At 51.0% G+C, this 17,419-nt stretch overlaps 1 protein-coding gene across 1 annotated transcript in view; it reads right to left on the bottom strand.

The window, feature by feature from the left end:
* TMEM51 (transmembrane protein 51) overlaps nucleotides 1–17,419 on the bottom strand; it is a 49,228-nt gene that overhangs the window by 6,476 nt on the left and 25,333 nt on the right. Inside the window, exon 2 of the mRNA XM_007174947.3 lies at nucleotides 1,301–1,375. The gene's annotated coding sequence lies outside the window, so the exon portion shown is untranslated. The remainder of the gene's footprint in view (nucleotides 1–1,300; nucleotides 1,376–17,419) is intronic.

The following is a 17,419-nucleotide window of genomic DNA, read 5'->3' as shown; positions in this document are numbered from 1 at the left end:
TATGTTAAAATAAAAAAGACACAATATATTTTCATGTATGCAAACATGTACGTAAAATCCCAGAAAAGGGGCACATTCCAAACTTGTGCCAAAGATTGCTTCTGGGGATGGAGGGGGCTTGGGAAGTGTAACTTTTACTCTATGTCTGTATTTTGAATTTCCTACAATCAGAATGTGTTGTCACAAGGCAACATAGTTTGGTAGTTAAGTGTGAGCTTTGGAACGAGGCTGCCTGGACCTGAGTGACCTTGGACAAGTAACTTAACCTCTCTGTGCCTCAGTTTCCACAACTGTAAGAATGGAGATAAAAGCTCTCTAGGACGCACCTCATAGGGGAGTTATGATAAATAAAAAAGTAAGTGGACCTAAAGTACCTAGAATAGTATGTGACCAGCACACAGTAAATTCTTACAGAAAGGTTTGTTATTTAATATTATTTAAAGCCCTGCATTCTCAATGGGGTGAGATCACCCACAAGGGGGAAACAATTGGCTCTTGGGGATAGTGCAAAATAATCTTACCTGTTACAATAGTTTGTGGTCCTCCAGATACCCAGCATGTCGGCGGCATTAAAATTTCATGGGGCAGGGGTTGGGGGAGCATTACAAAAAGAAGGTCTAAAAAGACTCCTCTGGGAAGGAACGATAGTCGGGGAAGAAAAGGTTGAGAGACACCAATGAATGTATTACATTAAATTTCAAAACACTCAAATTATACAAACCATGATGTTTACAGTTATTTTCTCTGTGTGCTGGGATTAGAATGATTTTTATTTTCTTTTTCTTTCTGGGAGGATAAGAATTGGAAAACACAGAAATGTGTTGCTTTTCAAATAAGAAAATGAAATAAAGGTGTTTTTTGGGGGGGTTCATGGCAGGGTTATGTGTCCAATGGTAGCTTAAAACTGTTGGTCGTTTCCACCCTCCCTCTGGAGACCAGGATCTCGACGGTTCACTGCGGGTGTCGAGACCAAGTTCCCCGAGGTGCAGCTGGCAGCTATTTATCTTGTTTCTGGCTTGTTGACCCACGTTATATTTAGCATGGTGTTCTTTCCCTTCCAAAAATAATGGAAAGAATCTAATTTTGTGCTTAGAGAATTTGGACCACATAGTTTCCAAGATGTCCCTAAAACAGAGGAGTCTTGGTGAACAGCCTGGGGTCCCAGCTCAGCCGGACTCACCTCTGGACCCAGAAGTTGGATCCATCATGGCTCAGGTTCAAGGCAGCCCTAAGGGATAAGTGAGTGATCCTGTATCTGGGTTTTCAAGAAAACGGTGAACCAGTTAAGAGAGGCACCTACCTATTGTTACCTAGGGAGCCTCCAGGCACGCCTGACAACAACTCTTCATGCTAAAATCTTGAGTTAAGGATCCACCTGTAAAAAACCAGAAATGCAGCTTTCTAAGTAAGCTATGAGCATGTCAATTTGAGGTACTCCTGGGGGAGGCACGTGTTTGCTTTTTGAAGGGAAGGTACATGCAAAAAAAATTCAAGATTCTGTACCAAGAGTGGGGCTGCAGAAGGATGACGATATGGCGGCTACACTGACAAAATCCTTCCATGGTTTTCTCCATCTTACACAAGTGCTCCCGAGAGTAAAAGGAGGAGAAGCACTCCCCAGGTCATTTTATGAGGAATCTGTAATCTTGACCCCAAAAGCGACAAGGCAGGAGGAAAATGACAGGTCAATTTGATCTGCTAGCACAGAAACAAAAATCCTAAACAAAATATCAGCTAATGGAATCCAACATTTTTAAAAAAGGTTTATCCCAAGAAGGTAGAGTTGATTCAACATTAGAAAATCGAATAACGTCACGTCCCAGGAGAAAGGATAAACCACGACGGCAGCTGACTATGCAGTTATAGGCCAGCAGAGTACTACACAGCTGAGAAAATGAATAAACTGCAGCTACATGCACCAGCGTGGTCCATTCTGACACATGTGAGGTTGAACAGGAAAGCAAATTGCAGAAGAACACACACAGCATGATTCTATAATATTTATATGAAGTTCAAAACCAGGCAATGTATTGCTTTATCTTTGTAATTATTAGGAAGAAAGGCAAAATTATAAACTAAAATTTAGTATAACAGTTATCTCCCTGGAGGGGTGAGAAATGGTGTTGGGGAGGAATAGTGAAGGGTACAAGGATGTTTATTAAATTATTTCTTAAACATCACATATATCTTATATATACTCTTTTGACTGGCTGGAATATTTTGCAATAGGAGATTCTGAAAGTCCGTCAATGTCTTTCCATAACTCTTAGCATAAAAGCTGAACTCCTCTGCTGTGGCCTTCAAATCCCACCAGACTAGGCTGGGCTCCTGCCTCTCTCATATCTTATCTCTTGGCTCACCAACCCTCTGTGGCTTCCTGTCTGTTTCTAGTCACACTAAGCATATCCTGCCCCAGGGCCTTTGCACTTACTGTTCCTGATACCTGAAACTCTTCCACCTGTCTCTTTTGTTTGTCCACTTCTTTACTACTTCTGTCTCTCAGCTCAAGTGCCACGTCCTCAGCAAGGATTTCCTCGAACACACTATAAATAATGTCCCCTCCCTCACCCAGCTACTCTCAAGCTCCATGCTTCGGTCCCTATGACATTCCTTCTCATGGATGGATGACATTAACTCAGGCTATGATCGTCTTGTTTTGCTTTCCTGTTGCTTCCTTGTCTCCCCCACTGGAGTGTAAACTCCCTGAAAGTAAGTTCTCGTCTGCCTTGTTCACCTCTGTATGCCCAGCACCCAGCATAGTGTGCCAAGACCATACCAGGTGCTTAATAACTATTTGTAGAATGAATGAATGACTATCTAGCAAGTTAAAAAGTTTAACTGATGTCCCATATCAATTAGGGGAAATGCCTAGTCCAAGGTTGGCACCGAGGAGGAGAGGATTAGATAGAGCTAATTTTCAGGATACCCAAATCTTGTGTCTGTATGCAAATGATTTGCCAGCAACATGGGAAAGGCACCCAGGTTAAATGTGACTTCCATTCTGACCGGAGATGGTGACTCTATCAATAGTCCCTGGTGGGGTTTGAGGTTTCAGCTGGTCCCTGGTCTTCCCAGCACGTAGGTAAGCACCCAGAGCTTTGTTCCTCCAACCTGGGCAGCTGCTGTCTTTATTCCCGCACATCTTTGACCAAGTAGAGCCAGCACCAGGGATTTCCCTGGGGGCAGGGGAGGGGCTGTGCCCTGGAGACAGTAGTCACAGCTCTGACATCTGAGTGCTCACCAGGCTGAGCTGGGGGTGGGGTGTTGGGGGTGGTCATTATCACCAGTCCACACTTGGATTAGAGTCTCTCTATATAGACATAGAGACAATATGAAAACAGTGATTAAAATAAAATCAAACGATAGAAAACAGCACTGCTCTGGCTGAAACAGCACAGGGTTCCAAGTGTTGATGGGCAAGCCTTCCCTTGCCCCACTTCTCGCTGAATCCCAGCAATTCTCTGGAACACGGTTTAGAAACCTGGGCTCTGATCTAGACCCTCACGTGGCCTTTGAACTCTGCCCTGTGGCCCCGGAAGGCAGAGTTCCAGAAGCTTCCAGCCCGGCCAGCTTTAGGGGGAGGAGATCTCAGCAGTCGGAGGTGTCTGGCAGCACAACCGGCCCCCGTGACAAAGAGCCTCCTTGACCATTCTCCCCAAGCCCCAAACTCTTCCTGCCAAGCTGCATAATTGGGAAAGGGATCCCCAGCTCCATTCGCAGGAACCAGGCTGTGCTACATTCCCATCACAAAGGAAGAATTCAGTGGGGCCCTTTGGCCAAGTTTCAGCCCACAAGCACTTTTGTCACCAAGTTCCAGTCCCATGCCACAGGGAAGGGGTGGGAGCAAGAGGAAAGGCTCTGAGCCACCGCTGCCGCTGCCCCTGTCCCGCCTGGGAGTTTCAGGCTACCTCCCCAAGAGCCAAGGTGAAAGGGTGTCGGGTTCCTATTCTTTTAGAACAGGTTCTTGTAGACTGTGCACTCAGGAAAAAACGAAAAGCACTGTGCAAATGAGTCCTAAAGGTAGAGGAGAGAGGAGGGCTGCCTGAGCCGGAGAGCGCTGATGGGAAAAAGAAAAAGAAAGGATATGGAGTAAACTGCGAGGCAGAGTAACGATAATAATAGGAACAGATCAAGAAGGAATCAGGCACCCTTTCTAAAGGCATCCAATCCTCACAGACGCCCTTCAGAGATGATTAGCCCCACTATATCTGAGTCTCCGAGAGGTTAAGTAATTTGCCCTGGGTCACACAGCTGTAAGCTGCAGATTCAAGTTTCACAATCAAATCTAGCTGACTTGGAAGCCCACCTCCTTTCCCTTGCACCACACTAGCCCCTGCAAGGCCGAGTCCCTGTGGGCCACTCCCTGGGTGGGGCACGTGGGCCACTCCCTGGGTGGGGCACGTGGGCCAGAAATGGGCAACGCACAGTTCACCCCTGGAGATACTTCATCACCGAAGCATGAGGGGTAATGTATGTGCATTTCTTTTAAAATGACTTTTTAAAGAATTTGTTTCCAACAATTCCTGGGTCCCTACTGTGTGCCAGGGGCTTTGGGGGATACACAGATGTGTGAGACTACCTTTACAGTCCAGCAGGAAGACAGCTGATTCTTTCTTATAGAAGGGAAGTCAACATCAGGTAAGAGGGAACGTGCGTTGGATGCCGACTCTGTGCCAGGCCCTCTGTTGAGCTCTTTCCATGCATAATCATTTAATAGTTATTAATTAGTTCCACCTAGGACACTGAGGTTCAGAGAGGCAAAGTAACTGGTCCAAGGTCACACAGCTAGGCAGGGGTAAGGTATGTCTGATTCTAAAGCCCATGCTTTGCACTACTAAGCACTAAAACGGGGTACGTAAAATGAGCCTACAGAGAGCGACCAATTCACTTTGTAGGGGGCAGGAAGGAGGAGGATAAAGCAGCAGCTTCGTAGGACCTGGAGGCATCTATAACCTTTCCTTGGGCAGAGTTTGGGGGCAGGAGGAGATAAGGTGTCCCGTGGGAAGGGTTCAGCCTGGGAAAGTGCACAGAGATGGGAGAGCAGACACCTCCCAGGATGCACCACTTCTTGCAGAGAAAAGAGGCAGCTTCCCCTCCGCAGTGTAAGACATCAGTGAATTTTATAAGACCTGACGTCTCCAGTCTCCTTGCTAATCCATTAAGTGTTGGTGAAATTAAGGAAGGAAATTAAGGAAGGCAAATTCAAGTCGGAAGACTCCAGGAGCCATAAACAGAAGGAGCAAGTTAACAAACCAGGTATCTTTTCTTCGGGAGCTTGACACGGTATCTTTCTCTAAGCAAGTGCCTGGCGTGTGATCCTACTTACAGGGCTGGCGCTGGGCACCCAATCTCGAGGGCTCCAGCCACACTCAATATTTCTCGGGAAATGTGACATCTCCGTGTGTTCCCTGCCAGGATGGAGTCTGAGAGCTCCTGTCCCCATCAAAGCGAGTCTGACACCTTGATCCTTCTCCAGGCTCTAGGGATGAGCCACCAATGGCCTCCCGCTCTGGTAAGCAGGGCCGAGTACAGGCTCTGACCACCCAACCCGGCCGCCCCGACCCCAGCCCCAGTCCGCCGTCAGCACCTGTGAAATATCTGCTCCTGCTTCCTGGACCCTGACCGTGTGCTGGGCTCACGCTAAGCGCTCTGCACGGGTTAGCTCATTTTTTCTGCCCAACAACCATATGAGGAGGTCCCCATCTTCGTCCACGTTATCACTTAATACACTGAGGCCCAGAGAGGTTGAGAAACTTGCCCAGGTCTCACAGCTTAGAGGTGGTGGCCCTGAGCACAGTCTCCCCGTTCAGAACTTCCTCATCCTCGGAACAACAAAAAACCAGCCTTTCAGCCAAGCTTGATTAACTCCGATCAAGGCAGGGCAACATCCCTGTTACTAAGGGCTGGCTCCACGGTCCCGCCACTGAGGCTACCCTCTGGGCACGAGGATGAAGTTAAGCGAGATGTCACGGCTGACCTGTGACCAGGAACACAGACGTCTGAGGCTCAGCTCCGAGTCTGGGGAGGCGGGAGGACTGGGGACCTGGTGGGGAGAGACCGGAGTGCGGAGCACATCTCACCTCGCTGCCCCCGGTCAGGGCACTGGCTGCCGGCCAGGCTCGTGTGTGAACCTGGGCACCGTCTGGACACATCATTTGTCCTTGTGCAGCGGGCTGTTTTGGACACCAACTTGATTCGTTTGGTTTCTCCTTCTCAAGAGGCATTTTGCAGCACAAAGTACAGGAGGGCAGAGGGGAGAACTTCTAAAATCGGGGACTACGGAGGTTGACTGCAAGGGTCAACTCCACCCACCATGTGGTGGGCTCCGGACCAGAGGCTGCGTCCGTATCTCAGCTCTGCTACTTAACTGTTACCTAGAAGGGTGAATTCTTACCTCTCTCAGCCTGTCACCTCATCTGTAAGAGGGGAATGATACTAGGATCTACCTCACTGGGCTGTTATGCGTTACGAGCTCCAAGTTTTGAGTTCCAGGTACTTATTCATGCACTCAACAAACTATTCACTGAGCACCTACCACGTGCCAGGGCCCGTTCAAGTGCTGGGGACAGAGGAATGAATAAAACAGACAGAAGTTTTGTCTCGTAGAGCCCACAGACCACCAGCCTAACAGAGAAAAGGCTATAGAGTGTTGGCTGGTGATCTAAGCTAGAGGAAAGCTGTGATGCTGGGCTGGGAGGGAGGGAGAGCTGGCGGTGCCAATTTCAAATCTGGTGGTCAGGGGGACTTCTCTGGCAGTCCAGTGGTTAGGACTCTGAGCTTCCACTGCAGGGGGCGTGGGTTCGATCCCTGGTTGGGGAACTAAGATCCCTCATGCTGCGTGGGTGGCCAAAACATAAAAAAAATAGAAAATCAAATCAAATCTGGTGGTCAGGGAACACAGTCACTGGGTAAGGGATATCTGAGCAAAGACTGGAAGGAGGTGAGGGCTCCAAGGACGCATGTGGAGATCTGGGAGAAGGGCACTTCCCACAGAGGGACCCACAGAACCAAGGCCCTGAGGCAGAAGCCTGCCTGACAGTTTCCAGGGACAGTAAAGATGATGTATCAATGAGTGAAGGCATTAGGGCCTTCTCCCAGTGCCCGGCAGAGAACGACGGCTCTAATGACACGTCAGCTGTCATTTACACACCTGTGGAGGCAGGTGAGAGGCCATCCACATTTAAAGAGGCCCAGAACGGGTGGGTCGCTAATTCAAGGCCGTTTAAGTTGGGGACAGAGAAGAATCCGGGGTCCACTTCAGGGCTATTTGTGACTCACCACCCTGTGTTTCTCAGAGTTTTGGAAAAGGCATGTGGGAGGCTGAATAATAGCCCCCAAAGATATGCAGATCTTAATCCCCAGAATTTGTGACTGTTACTTTATATGGCAAAAGATGTGATGACCTCAAGGATCTTGAGGAGATTAGCTGGGATTATCCAGGTGGATCCAGTGTCCTTATAAGGGGGAGGCAAAAAGTCAAAGGAGGAAGTAGGAAATGTGATGATGGTAGGAAGAGGCTGGCGTGATGAGAGGTCACGAGCCAAGGAAAGCAGGCGGCCTCCAGAGCTGGGAAAGGCAAGCACTCGGATTCTCCCCTAGAGCCTCCAGAAGGAGCCAGCCCCTCCGACACTGTGACTTTAGCCCACGAAACTGACTGCAGGAGAATAAATCTGTGTTGTTTTCAGACCCCAAGTTCAGGGTAATTCCTTACAGTAGCCACAGGAAATGAATACCGGCAGCATTCGTGCTTATACCTTTCTATGGGCACCTGCCAACACTTGGACTGTTTGGTTACCCAATAGTTGGTTTAATCAGGCACAGTTCCTCAGTCTTGATAAAACCAATCTCTTGGTGAATTTTGCACCCATTCCTTGTGGGACCAGGTTGAAGGGAAGCTGGGCAACCCAGTGTTCCTTGACCTGGTTTACAGGTTAATCCGAGATTCCACTCTCGAGCCAAGTCTGCACCTGTTCTAACTCTGCTGGGATAGCAACTGTGATAAAGGCTAGCCCTCTCAGGCTTGTATCAGCAGGCTCTTCTAGTGGCTCAAAGCTACAGTTCCTAAACCCTGGGGACGAAACAAGGCGGCGGATGTCTATTTTATGTGGTCTTTATATGAGGGGCTTTAAACCAAAACCAGAGGTGTGTAGAGGAGAGACAGACTTTGCAGAACCAAAGCCCTCCCCGTTCCCAGGCCTTTATCAGACTGGCCCTGATTCTGGAGACTAGGACACAGCCTGAGAAAGTTTATCCTGCCCATATCTGGACATTTTCTTTTTTAGCTACAGCAAACGCTGCCTCCATAGAAGTGGTTCCCAAACCTTCTGCCAAGAGCCCTTTGGGAACACAGCTGAGCTGTCCAACACTCTCCCCACCCCCTCTTCTCCACTTTCCACCTGCAATTCCTACTTGAAGCATTTTAGCCAGAGCTGCTTTCTCCAGCCCCCTGGCCTCCGCCTGCTTCTGATTTTTAGGAAGTCACTTGTCACACTCAATTCTTTTTCCAGCGGTTACATTTTGGAATTGTAGCAACACCCATGAACATTTCCTAAGCACTCACCAAGTGCCAGGCACTGTGCTGGGTGCTTTCCATGCATTTTTTTATTATTATTAATAATACTGTTTATTATTTATAAAATTTAGTATATTTCATATAAATATTCATTAATGAGTTATTATTACTATTTATTTAATATAATTATATTTTGATTTACTCTTTACTATCCTGTTTAAATTTCCCCAAAACCCTAATGAGGAAGTTTCTATAATGATCCCCGTTTCGCAGATGAGGAAACTGAAGTTCAGAGAAGTTAAGGTACCTACTCAAAGTCACACAGCGAATGGTACAGCAAAGGTTCAACCTGGATATGTCTGATTCCAGAGCTAGCATGCCCCACCACCCACTGCCTCCCGTCCCAATCCCCACACTCGGATGGAGAGCCCCCTCCCCACGCCCCGGCTGCTGGAAGCCCTCCCTAGGCCGACCTCAGCCTCTGTGGTCAAGAGGTAGAATTCCTTGTTTTCCTTCCCCTCATTTCCCCTCCATAAGAACCAGCTTCCCCCGTGTGAGTTACTCAGTCCCCTGTAACCCTGATACTCATCTGGACAGACTTGTAAATAATTGACACTGATGTTTAATCATAAAACCAGAATCGAGGTTAAACTGGGGCAGCCTGCAGGAGAGGAGGAGAAAAACAGCTGAGGGAGGGGGGCTTGCTTTAGGGGGCTTGGGACCTCTTTCACATTGGGAGATAAAACCAGAACTACCCCTGGCCGAGAGCTTACTACCTCCATGGCATAGCCCATGCTTTCCAACATCTTCTCCCTTGTTGCTCCCAGCAGCCTGTGAGGGAAGTGCTACCGTAACCCTCACTCTACAGAGAGGTCAAGGCACAGTCAATGCAAGGGCTGGAGTTAAATCCCTCTCTGTCCAGAGGTGATTAGAACAGACAGAATCGACCTCACAGGGCTGAGGAGTGAATGTTTTATCCACATTAAGTGTACAGTGCTGGGTAGTGCCAAGACATGGTGCAGCAAGGGAAGGATGACATTTGGATTCCCCCAGCCTGTTACTGGCCCACACTCACCACCACCCACTCACTCCCCCAGGTTTTAAAGTCCCCTAGGAACTGAAAAAGACTCATTCTGCTTTCTTGGCAACCAACAGGTGATACTGCAGTGGCCCCTTCATCTACAGATAAGCCCCGACGAAACTGCTGCGGCACAAAACGATTTCTCAGGGGCCTCAGAGCACACAGCTCGGCTGCCTTTCCTCTCTGCCATCTGATCTGTAAGTGCCAACCAGGGCCCAGCTAAGTGCTGGGAGAAGGGTGACCTTTTCAGGGATGTGCCAGACACAGCTGGCTAAGGTGAGACGTCACCTGTAGGGCACAGCTCACCTCCAAGCATAGGTCACCTCCTGAGAGAAGATAACAACTCACTAGCCTGATACTCAGTAGGATGGTTTTCTTTTGCCTGCACGTGGTTCCCAGTATCCACTCTTCCCTTCCTCCATTGTTAAGAAAACTCCTGATGCTCAGTTTCCCGTGGCTTATCCAGCTTCTTGGGCAGCTGGCCGTGCCACATGACTAAATTCTGGCCGACGGGATATAAACAGAAGTGAGTATCAGGGGAGAGGGTCATTCAGGAAGGGTTCTTAAATGGAAGGGACATGTCTTCCCCTCCCCCACCCCTTTCCGACTGGCTGTGATGAAGATACGATGGCTGGATCTCAGCAGCTATGCTGGAACATGAGGTAGATGATGGCAAAGCAACAAGACAGAAGGGGTATGGGTTCTTGGTAATCACAGAGCTAGCCTCCCAGCCCTGGACTGCTGACCTCTGGACTCTGTTTACATGGGAGAAAAACAAAGATTTATTTTATTGAATTTACAGTTACTTAGGGCTTTTTACCACCTAAACCAGCCAAGACCTGGTGAATAGTAACAGTGAATTTATTTGTAAGACTCAGTATGGTCTTTCCGAGACAGCCAGAGCCAGAGGTGGGGAAAGAGGGGAGCCTGGGCAAAGAAGCCAAGAAGGGCTCCTCAGGCAGAGGAAAAGGTCCCCAGAAGGTACAGGGTCCAGAAGTTCCAGGAGGAGGTGTCAAACAAGGAGGGGCAGCAGTTAGTCTCAAGCACCCTAGAGAAGTTCAGAGGATGCTGTTGTCCCTGCCCAGTGACCGCTCCTAATCCTAGTGCAGCAGCACTCTAACTTTCCTTTGCCAGGGCCTCTCCACTCTCAGCCCAGGTGTCTGACCCAAACTCTGGCTCCACAGGTGGGCATATGCCCCAGGCCTGGCCAATCAGGGCATTGTATGCCCCTGGGATGGTTGCCCCGGGGAGGAAAGATAAAATGGAATGGGGGAGGGGAGAAAAAAGAAAATGAAATAATAACAACAATAATAAAACAAGAGAGTGGCCCAGCAAGGGCCACAGACGATGATGTGGCAAAAAGTAAGGGCTGGATTAACCCAACCTTCTGAGCTGAGGCCCAGCACCTCTGCCCACCACCCCACAAAGAAATGCTGGTTCCCCAATTCCACAACAACCCAGCCGTGAGAAGACACGGAGCTGAGTGTGGCCAGTGTAATCCCGAGCTGATTGTGGTAGGAATGGACTGAGGGCTGCTCAGCTCCACTGGGCGGTGCGAGTGACACCAATCACACCCAGGTGGCTGTTGGGATGGCCAGTGGGAATTCGCTGTATGCAAGGGCTGCACTGTCCAATACAATGGCCACTAGCCACGGGTGGCAAAGGAGCTCTTCAAATGTGGCTGGTCTGCAGTGAGATGTGCTGTAGAAGTGTAAGATACGCACCAGATTTCAAAGACTTAGTAGGACAAAAAGAATATCTCATTAACATTTTAAATTAATTCCATGCTGAAATGATCTATTTCAGATATACTGAGTTAAATAAAATATATTATTAAAATTAACTTAGCCTGTTTCTTTGCACCTTTTAAAAAAATATGGTTCCCATTTAAAAGTTAAATTTAAAATTACATGTGGGGCTCACATTCTATTTCTATTGGACAGAGCTGTTCTGAAATGGTAGCTCTCGAGGCTGGGAATTTCTGTCTGCTTTGTTTGCTGCTTTCTCTCAGTCCTGGAACGGGCCTGGTCCATGCAGGAGGAGCTGAATAAATGTTCACGAATGCAAAGCGAATGCAAAGCATGATGGGGAATTCCCTGGGGATCCAGTGGTTAGGACTCGGCACTTTCCCTGCCATGGGCCTGGATTCAATCCCTGGTTGAAGAACTAAGATCCTGCAAGCCACGCGGTGAGGCCAAGAAAAAAAAAAACTAAAAAAAAAAAAAAAGCATGACCTAGTGGTATCATGGAATTTAATAAAAGAAAGAGTAGGAGACTTCCCTGGTGGTCCAGTGGTAAAGAATCCACTTTCCAGTGCAGGGGACGCAGGTTCGATCCCTGGTCGGGAACTAAGATCCCACATGCCGCGGGGCAACGAAGCCCATGCACCACAACTAGAGAGCCCGCATGCTGCAAACTACAGAGCCCACGTGCTCTGGAGCTCGCACACCACAACTACAGAGCCCACACACCCTGGAGCCCTTGCACCACAACTTAGGGAGAAGCCCGCGTGCCACAACGAAGGTCCTGCGTGCCGCAACAGAGACCCGATGCAGCCAAAAAAGTTTTAAAAATAAATAAAAAAATAAATAAAATTTAAAAAAAATTAAATGAAAGAATGAGTAGCTGACCTAGTGGTGTCATGAAAAACATAGAGTCCGTTGGACCTTTGTTCAGTTCGGTACACCCACCCCTGGCAATGCACTTCACCTCCGCAAGCCTCAGTTTCCACATCTGTAAAAGGGAGATGCTGCTTCCGAGGACCCAGGGATGTAACCAAGGCCAGATGTGGCCCAGAACTGGAGACTGCTCGCTGCCGCCGCCCTGTGTGTGGGAAACCTGGGAAGGTGAGAGGCTGGAGGGCTCTGCCGAGGCGCGGTTGCTATTTGGGTGAGTGAATGATAAACCCAAGTGACATGCCAGGTTGTGGCCTCCGGCAGCTGCTATGAGGGGCCTCTACCGCTCCCGCGGCTGGAACCGCAGCCCGTTTCCCCGTCCAGACGGGCAGCAGCAGCTTGGAGACGGGCCCAGAGCTGGTGTCAGCAGTGACTGAGGACCAGGGGAGGCACCCTCCGTGGGCACCTGTCATGGCCCTGACTGGCGAATCCCCAGGGTGACAGGACAGGCTGTTTTCAGAGGCCTTTCCAGAGAAGAAATTAGTGGTGAAACATGCATCTGCATTTCAGATGGGCTCCTTGAGAACATGGGGGGGCCCGAGGAGGTGGGGAAAGTGGCTGCAGCAACACCCGGCAGGGGCTCCCAGGGCCAGGTGAGATGCTGGGGACCGGTGACTGCTCGCCCTCTGACCGTCAACACAGATGGAAATCTGATAAACACCTATGGACACCCCCCGCCCCCGCCAAGAAGGGCTGTTAGTTTCCTGTTGCTGCTGTAATGCTGCAAGAAATTACCATAAATTTAGTGGCTTAAAGCAACACAAATTCATTCTCTTACAGTTCTGGAAGTCAGAAGTCTAAAATCAAGGTATCAGCAGGGCTGCATTGCTTCTGGAGGGTTTAGGAGAGAATCCGTTTCCTCGCCTGCTTCAGCTTCTAGAGGCCGCCTGCAGTCCTCGGCTCCCGGCCCCTCCTCTCCATCTTCCAACCTCCGCTTCTGTCGTCACATTTCCTCCTCTGACTCTGACCCTCCTGCTTCCCACTTACAAGGATTCTTGTGACTACATCATGCCCATCTGGATAATGTGAATCTGCAGAGGCCCTTTAACCATACAAAGCAACATATTCACAGGTTCTGGGATTAGGAAGATCTCCCATCTTTTGGGAGGGGAGGGTCATTATTCATTCCTAATTTCATTATTCAGCCTACCCTAAGGGCCCCCAGGCACACTCCTGTACATCAGGGGTTCACTGGCATTTCACTGACTGTCTGCCAGGAAAAGCATCCCCACTCAGGTATCAGGAGCACCTGGATATAGACAAGGTGTGTCATTACAAATGGGGGGGGAGGATTACATATTTTACAAGAGGGCCTTTTGTTTTCAGAAACCTGCATAGGTCAGTCATGATAAGAACAGCTAACATGCATTGAATGCTTACTCTGAGCCTGGATTACCTCATTTAATCTTTACAAACACGCTGCCACCATCCCTGTGTTACAGATGCCCAGAGAGGTTAGGTGACTTGCCCACAGCCTCACGTTAATAAGTAGCAGAACGAGGCTGTGAAGCAGGCAGTCTGAGTCCAGAGTCCCCCTAAAATCCTGCCTCTCGCCTGTCCCCAAGCCATGATTCAAAGAAGGAGCTTTTAAACATCTACACACTGCTTCCATGAACATGGCAGTCCTTTGTCTAATATCAGAATCAGAGATTTGCTGATGACAGAGATGGAATGGGTGTGTCCAGGACCACTCAGTGACAAAGATGCAAGTCAGTGTCTTCAGTAACCTGCTTAGAGCTAAGGGTCCAGGCTGAGTACTGACCCTGCACCTCTCCTGGCCTCGCTCAGCCCCTGGGACCGGGGGCTCATGGGACTGCCTGAAGCCCCATCTCATGTGCAAGGACTCTGCCCCCCTCTGAGCTGCTACAGCACAGTGTTAGGGGTTGTGACCCAACACCCACACTCACAGCCCTTCCTGGGCCCGAGCACCGAGCTGGACACTCTCACACATCATCTTTGTAGCCCGAATCATCAAAGCTCTCTTTGGCTGCTCCCTCGTCCCCACTGTAAGAGGAGGGAAGGGGGTCGAGGGTGGGGAACAGTCAGAGACGACAGGCTCTGTCCAGATTCGAACCTGGATCATCCACCCGGAAGCCCCACAGTGGGTGTCACGGTCTCCGGTGCATCTGTGGGTGTTCCGGTCATGTCCCTTGTCCCCCTCAGGCCAGGAGCTACGCCACATCATCTCTGCCCCACAAGGGGCCTGGACAGCACAGCAGTTTATTAAATATATGCAAGGTCTGGCCCTTAATCTACCTTGCAGGGTGTTTAGCTCTGAAGATCAGCTGAGGAATCGTTAACTCCATGCGTTTTGGCACAGAACGTTATCACCGAAGCAAAGGTAGCCAGAGCAGGTGAGGGTGATCAAGGGTCAAGACTGCTCCCTGAGCCGGGAGAAACTGCTAGGCTCAACAATAGCAACAGCCATGAAATTACAAGGGTAACAACTACCACCACGACCAATACTTATAATGATGATAAAGTAGCTGCTATTTCCTGAGTGGTCCCGACAAGCTGGGCAGGGACGGATGGATGGTGCTGTGCGGTGAGGGTGGGCCCTGAGGGGCAGGAGCAAGGCTTGCTGTCCCCCTCCAGTCACCGATTCCACAAACATTCACTGCACACCCGCAACAGGCCAGGCAGTAGTCCAGGTGTGCGGGGAAGTGGCAACAGGCACCTCAGAGAAAACAGCCAGTGACAGGCGTCCCACAGGTATGCCCTCTCTTCACAGAACTCCGGTATCAAGTAGGAAAGTCCCAAACGGGTAACCAGAGGGATGCTTGTTGTTATTTCAGAATTCTCTACAGGGGCCCTTGGAATAGTGATCCGGAGCCCGTTGCACTGCTCACTCCCAGTGAGGGTCACTGGACGCCCACGGGAAGGACCACGCTGGGCTGGGGAAGCCACGCTGCCCAGGGTTACCCGGATGAGTGCATCTATGCTGAGTGCCGGTTCCCCTTCTCCTGGCTCTAAGACTGGGCGTGGCCAGGCCCGGCCAATCAGATCTTCCTATTTGCCAATGGGTTGGGCCTTGGCCCAGCTAGGACCAGGAAGGCCTGATTCTCCGCTGTTCAGGAAATACTGGTGGGGGAGTCCCGTCCTCTCCTGCAGGGCCCTCCCCCTGCTGGCTTTGCTGGAAGGACAAGGTGTAGCTTCCGTGCTGGTAGCCATCTGGCCCTCGCAAGGGGAGAAACGAGAGCTGAGACAGAGAGTGAGCAAGACTTGAACCCATGAATCCCGCTGGAACGACGGGTGTTTCTGCTAGGTGAACCAACACATATCCTCTTTGCTTGATACAAAAATTAAAGTAAATAACGACTAAAAGCCAAAACCAAAACCAAACCAGCCAGTTGCCCCCAGTGTTCCCTTTTCCGAAGCGAGCTGGGGCCGACAGAGCTGCCACCTTCCCCTGGGCACCCTCCTCCCACATGCCCTCACTGCAGGGTCAGGCCACAAGCGGGAGTTCTGCAACAAGGGGGGGAGGGGGGAGTCAAGGCCTGATTCCAGGGTTACTGGGTCTGTCTCCTTGGCTGGAATGTTTTGAGGATGACTGTCAGGCTCATTCACTGACAGAGGCATGGCCGTGGCCATGACCGAGGAAGGACACTGTCACAGTGCTGAAAGTTGGCAAATCTGTCCTCGGGGCAGTGCCCTAGAACACGCCACCCAATAGCTATTGTCATAAATCACCGGGCTGGGAATGCCTCTAGGTGGTTAGCGGGAAATAGAGGACGGGAGAACCAGGCCTGTCCTTGAAAACGTTATTGCCGGGGTTATAATGTACATCTAGCAAACGGATACACACAGAGCAAAAAAGGAAGCAGGAAGGGAATGCACTGGATGGGCATGTGGCGTCGGGGACAGGCAGACACGCCCGAGGGGACGCCGCCTGTGCCCTGTGGGCCAGGCACTCTGCCGGGCACCGAGATGGCCAGCAGCAGCAAAACGTCCTCAGCCTTGTGCACCCAAGAGGGGCAAAAGAGGAGAAAAACCAGGAGAGCTGACAAATTGGGGAGGGGGACAGGAAGGAAAAAAGAGGCACAAACAACCCAAAGAAGGAGAGAAAAGTGAACAAAAATGGAGTGGACACCGTGGAAGCACGGCAGGAGGAAGAAAGGAGAGGAGAGGCAGGAGTAATGAAGATGTAGTCCCTGATGAGGCAGGGGAGTTGCCGGGAGACTGCTGGGGGCCGAGGGGCGGATGGGGGGCTGGGCGGTGGTGGGCGTGGGGGGAGGGGGAGGGGGGATTCCTGGAAAGGAAAGGTGGACCTGGTGCTGGGCCTCCCGCGCCCACTCCGCGGCAGCTGCCTCTCTGGTCAAAGAGCCAGGCCTCTGCTGTCCTGGCAGCTGTCGCAGGGGCCGGCCCAGCGCACTGTTTGTGTGTACAGACACGGTCACGGAGAGCCCTAGAGTGGCGTCGCTGGGACCCACACTGGCCACCCTGCATTCGTCGCGGCGGTTGCCCGAGCACAAAGGGGACAAGCACGCTGGGCCCTGGGGAGAGGCCATGCTCCAGGAGGGCCACCACCTCCTCCCTGGCCCAGGCTGACCTCACACCTCACCCGCATAGTGGCCACAGAGGCTTCCTCCACGGCCTCCCTGCCTCCCGGCCGCCCGGCCTGCCGTCTCTCCACTGCTCTCAGGGGGCTCTTCCCCAAAGGCAAACGTGATCACACCACCGGCGTCAAGACCCTTCCATGGCTCCCCAGGGCCCTCAGGATAAAGCCCTGCTCACAGGCCCCGGGCACCTGCCTGCCGCCCCCCTGGGGCCCGCTGATGTCCATGCAGCTCCCATGCACGCTCTCACGGCGTCCTCCCCACGACCCGACCTCTGCAGATGACGTAACTGAGGCTGGGAGAAGGCTCTGTGACCTCTGCCGTCTCCCACGTCGGCGGAGGCGCCATGCTCCTCATCAGGGCTGGAAACCCTGCTTATCCATGACTCCTGGCTCTCCCTCATCCCGGCCCGAGTCCCACCCACTCGTCCTCCTCTTCCTCCTTTTCTGTTTCCACTGCTGCCGCTCCGGGGTGCGACCTCCCACCTCCCTGTGCCCACCTGGCTTCCTGCCCCAGCCTCGCCTTCCTGCCCAGTTCCTCCAGCGTGCTGTTGCCGTTCTGAGCTCCAGGAAACAGCCTTTTTCATTCTGTCTCT

The sequence above is a fragment of the Balaenoptera acutorostrata genome, chromosome 1, assembly GCF_949987535.1.
Source record: "Balaenoptera acutorostrata chromosome 1, mBalAcu1.1, whole genome shotgun sequence".
Taxonomy (NCBI): domain Eukaryota; kingdom Metazoa; phylum Chordata; class Mammalia; order Artiodactyla; family Balaenopteridae; genus Balaenoptera; species Balaenoptera acutorostrata.
This window is presented reverse-complemented; position numbering and strand designations above follow the sequence as displayed.